The sequence below is a fragment of the Rattus norvegicus genome, chromosome 15, assembly GCF_036323735.1.
Source record: "Rattus norvegicus strain BN/NHsdMcwi chromosome 15, GRCr8, whole genome shotgun sequence".
Classification (NCBI taxonomy): Eukaryota; Metazoa; Chordata; class Mammalia; order Rodentia; family Muridae; genus Rattus; species Rattus norvegicus.
In genome coordinates this window covers 63,252,456-63,257,932 of record NC_086033.1, presented here as the reverse complement: position 1 = coordinate 63,257,932, position 5,477 = coordinate 63,252,456, and the positions used below count along the sequence as shown (strand labels likewise).

At 36.1% G+C, this 5,477-nt stretch overlaps 1 non-coding gene across 1 annotated transcript; it reads right to left on the bottom strand.

Moving 5' to 3' along the window:
• Positions 1 to 428: 428 nt before the first annotated feature.
• Mir1297 (microRNA 1297) lies at positions 429 to 502 on the bottom strand. Its single transcript, NR_128666.1, has one exon. It is a non-coding gene; the product is annotated as a microRNA 1297 (primary transcript).
• Positions 503 to 5,477: the final 4,975 nt, after the last annotated feature.

Genomic DNA, 5,477 nt, shown 5'->3' with positions numbered 1-5,477 from the left:
ACATGAAACCTATATCATAAGCCAAAGAGAAAAGTCCTTCTTCTCTGCACATCTTCACATTCAAGAATCCACTGAGTAAATATTTAGGCTATTTTTTAAAGGTGTTTTATGGCTTTCCAGTTTGAATTCAATTTCTAGTTAAATCCAAGATTTGGACTGCAATCTAAACTTAACTGTGATATTTTTATTAATTCTTTTTTTTAAAGTTATACTCACTTCGGGGTGTTTGCTATCTCTAAATTTACCACTGTGAAACCTGCATCATTCTTTCAAAATTAATGAATCAGATGTCCATGAGGACATGGATTTCTGAAACATGCTTTCAAAAGAGCAGTCTACAAAATTCAAGGAAGATGAGGAAGAGGATCAACAGAGTGCCAGCACATCCAATCTCACTGACTCCTCAGTGCTTTGAATTTATTAGAAAGGTTTCAGTACACCTGAATTACATGAATTACTTTAGCTCAGATAAGTAATTCCAATAGATCAACCCTACAGATAATCTTCCAACTTGAAATTTAGACTCTCTGAAATGTCTGCTCTCATCAAAATATCATTTTTGAGGTTGAATATATTGTCCTATGAAGATCCAAGGAGCTTTAAGATGAGAGACACATGAAATGCATTACATCACATGCATAGTATAGATTGGACTTACTTCTCAAGGTTTCACATTTTATCAAGTCACAGTGCTCAAATGCAATTCAAGGGACTTCTCATTATCCTGGCTTTCCTCTAAAGGGAAACGGTTGAAATAATAGTTATTGTAGTGCTATGCTAGCAAAGAAAACTAATTAGCTTAGGTCAGAGGCTATAGAAACAGAACAGTAAGCAGATTCTGGATCATTATAAGTAAAGAGAAAGGATTATTACACAGAGAGAGAGAATGCAGAAAAAAAACAGAGACTTGGATATGCTCATTATTAGTGTACTTCCCCTGAATATAGTGAAATAAATGAAGAATAACTTCAGCAAGTGAATTTTTTCTATCTCACATACAATCATTTCTTTTTTTGTTTTGTTTTTTTTTCTTTTCTTTTTTTCAGAGCTGGGGACCGAACCCAGGGCCTTGCGCTTGCTAGGCAAGCGATCTACCACTGAGCTAAATCCCCAACCCCACATACAATCATTTCTATCCCAGATGACTTATCAAACCTGCAAAAGTAAAAATTATTATTAAATACAGAATTAGAGTGTATAACAATAAATATTTTACAGTTTGTACAAAATCAAAAATAAAGAAGCCAGATAACATGATTTTAGGATCCTCACATACAATGAAACATATAAAGTGATTAAATCAACATATGAGATGGGAAATCAGATAAAGAATAGGGAAATGAATATGCAAAAAATCTCCTGTAAATTATAAACCCTTTCATTAGGTTATTGCAAAACCAAGGTATAAATATGCAATGATTTAAAAATACTATCTTATTGTTAAAATGCTCTAAAACAGGATATCATGAAATAAACTTTCATACCTGCAAAGAAATAGCAATATCTGGTACAGTGGCTTGATATATAAATGTGGCCATTTTCGTGTGAACACAATAAATATACAAGGATGATTTCTTTGATATCCTCTCTGTCATAGATCCTTGTTGAGTATACTTAGAAGGATGCTCAGAACAATTTTGTCCTCTCGCCCTCATACTGGTCTGCTGCAGGCAATATGCTACACTTAGTTTGTCTTCATGTGGTAAAACATAGTCTACTTTTCACAGTGATATCCTGCCTTCACAGGTACATTCTTTTGGTCTTAATTCCCAGATAAAGGTGTTGTCTGAAGATGGGGAAGGGCATTAAGCTGAAAAATTCAACCAAACTAATTACTGGTAATAGGCTAGTGTATGATCACAATTGAAAATTGATGCCTATTGTAAAACCAGTCATTTTCTCTTTTTTTTTTAACTGTAATTTTTTATTGGATTGTTTTATTTACATTTCAAATGTCATTCCTTTCCCTGGTCTCCTGTCCATAAGCCCCCATCACATACCCCTCCCCTTCTTCTATAGGGTGTTCTTTCTCCCCAAACATACCCCATTCCCACCTCACACGCCCCAAAATTCCTATGCATGGGGGATACAGCCTTGGCAGAACCAAGGGATTCTCCTCCCATTGGTGCCCAACATATGCAGCAGAAGACATAGGTCTGTCCATTTGTGGTCTTTGGGTAGTGGTTTAGTCCCTGGGAGCTCTGGGTGGTTGGTGTTGTTGTTCTGATGGGTATGTAAGCAACTTCAGCTTCTTCAATCCTTTCTCTCCTCCAATGGGGAACCCATTGTCAGTTTAATGCTTTGCTGCTAGCATGTGCCTCTGTATTTGTAGTGCTCTGGCAGAGCCTCTCAGGAGACAGCTATATCAGGCTCCTGTCAGTATGCATTTCTTGGCTCCATCAACATTGTCTAGTTTTGGTGGCTGTGTATATATATGGGCTGGATCCCCAGGTGTGGCAAGCTCTGAATGGCCATTCCTTCAGGTTCTGCTCCAAACTTTGTCTCCATATTCCCTCCTATGAATATTTCTGTTACCCCTTTTAAGAAGGATTGAAGAATCCACTCTTTGGATGTTGTACATTTCTTTAGGTACTTATCAGATATTTGATATTCCTCAGCTGAGAATTATTTCTTTAGCTCTGCATCCCATTTTTTAAAATTTTTATTAGATATATTTCTTTACTTACATTTTATATCTTATTCCCCTTCCTGGTTTCCTGTCCATAAGCCCCCATCGCCTACACTTGCCCTCCCCCATACGGGTATTCCTCCCATACATCCCCCTTACTGCTCCCCCCATATTCCTCTGCACTGTGGGTCCAAACTTGGCAGGACCAAGGGCTTATCAGGTTAAGTAGTTCTCTGGAGGAACATTTGGGGTCACTTAAGTACACTGTCACATCATCTGCAAATAGTGATATTTTGATTTCTTCCCTTCCAATTTGTATCCTTTGACCTCCTTCCGCTGTCTGATTGCTCTGGCTTTGAGTACTATATTGAGTAAGTTGGGAGAGAGTGTGCAGCCTTGACTCATCCCAGATTTTAGTGGGATTGCTTCAAGTTTCTCTCCATTTATTTTGATATTAACTATTGGTTTGCTGTATATGGCTTTTACTATGTTTAGGTATGTGCCTTGAATTTTTGATCTTTCCAGGACTTTTATCATGAAGGGGTGTTGAACTCTGTCAACTGCTTTCTCAGCATCTAATTAAATGATCATGTGGTTTTTATCTTTGAGATTGTTTATATAGTGGATTACATGGATGGATTTTTGAATATTAAACCATCAGTGCATTGGATGAAGCCTACTTGATCATGATGAATGATCGTTTTGTTGTGTTCTTGGACTCGGTTTGCAAGAATTTTATTGAGTATTTTTGAGTCAATATTCATAAGGGAAATTGGTCTGAAGTTCTCTTTCTTTGTTGTGTCTTGGTGTGGTTTGGGTATAAGAGTAATTGTGGATTCACAAAAAGAATTTGATACTGCTCCATCTGTTTCTATTTTGCTGAATAGTGTAGACAGTATTGGTATGAGGTCTTCTATGAAGGTCTGATAAAATTCTACACTAAACCCATCTAGTCCTGGGCTCTTTTTGGTTGGGAGACTTTTAATAACTGTTTCTATTTCTTTAGGAGTTATGGGGTTATTTATATGGTTTATTTGTTCCTGATTTATCTTTGGTACCTGGTATCTGTCTAGAAAATTGTCCATTTCCTCCAGATTTTCCAGTTTCATAGAATATAGGCTTTTGTAGTAGGATCTGATGATTTTTTAAAATTTCTTCAGATTCTGTTGTTATGTCTCCCTTTTCATTTCTGATTTTGTTAAATTGGATACACTCTCTGGGACCTCTGGTTAGTCTGGCTAAGGGTTTATCTATCTTGTTGATTTTCTCAAAGAACCAGCTCCTGGTTTCGTGATTCTTTGTATAGTCCTTTTCATTTCTACTTGGTTGATTTCAGCCCTGAGTTTAATTATTTCCTGCCTTCTATTCCTCTTGGGTTTCTTTCTTTCTTTTTGTTCTAGAGCTTTCAGGTGTGCTGTCAAGCTGCTGACATATACTCTCTCCTGCTTCTTTTTGCAGGCACTCAGAGGTATGAGTTTTCCTTTTAGTACTGCTTTCATTGTGTCCCATAAGTTTGGGAACGTTGTTTCTTCATTTTCACTAAATACTAAGAAGTCTTTAATTTCTTTCTTTATTTCTTCCTTGACCAAGTTGTCACTCAGTAGAGCATTGTTCAACTTCCATGTATATATGGGCCTTTTGTCATTATTGTTGTTATTGAAGACCAGTCTTAGTGTGTGGTAATCTGACAGGATGTATAGGATTATTTCTATCTTTCTGTATCTGTTGAGGATATATTGTTAATGATATGGTTAATTATATATATGTATATATTATATATATATGGTTAATTTAAGGGATGGTAAGATGAGGTACTGAAAAGAAGGTATATCCTTTTGTCTTAGGATGGAGTGTTCTCTAAATATCTGTTAAATACATATGGCTCTCATAACTTCTGTTAGTTTCTCTATGTCTCTGTTTCTTTTTTTGTTTCCATGATCTATCCATTGATGAGAGTGGGTTGTTGAAATCTCCTACTATTATCGTTTGAAGTGCAATGTGTGCTTTGAGCTTTAGTAAGGTTTCTTTTAGGAATGTAGGTGCCCTTGCATTTGGAACATAGATATGTAAGATTGAGAGTTCATCTTGGTTGATTTTTCCTTTGATGACTATGAAGTATCTTTCCTTATCTTTTTTTAATGACTTTTGGTTGAAAGTCAATTTTATTTGATATTAGAATGGCAACTCCAGCTTGTTTCTTTGAGCCATTTGCTTGGAAAGTTGTTTTCTAGCCATTTACTTTGAGGTAGTCTCTGTCTTTGTCTCTGATGTGTTTCCTGGATGCCGAAAGATGCTGGTTCCTCTTTATGTGTCCAGTCTGTTATTCTATGTCTTTTTATTGGGGAATTGAGTCCGTTGATGTTGAGAGATATTAAGGAATAGTGATTGTTGCTTCCTGTTATTTTCGTTGTTAGAAGTAGAATTATGTTTGTTTGTCTCTCTTTTAGTTTCATTGCAAGGAAGTTACATTCTTGCTTTCTGTATGGTGTAGTTTCTCTCCTTGTGTTGGAGTTTTTCATCTATTATCTTTGTAGGGCTGGATTTGTAGAAAATTTTTCTGTAAATTTGGTTTTGTCATGGAATATCTACAGAACATTTCACCCACTACAAGAGAGTATATCTTCTTCTGTAAACTCTAGGAAATCCTCTACAAAACTGTCCATATATTCTGTCACAAAGCAAGAGTCACAAATACAAGAAAATTGACATAAGCCCCTGTATCTTTTCAGACCACCATGGATCAAAGGTGGACTTCAACAATTACAGAAACATCAGAAAGCTTCCAAAATTGTGCAAATGAACAACTCTCTATTACATGATCAGTGGTTAAAGAAAGAATTATGAAATA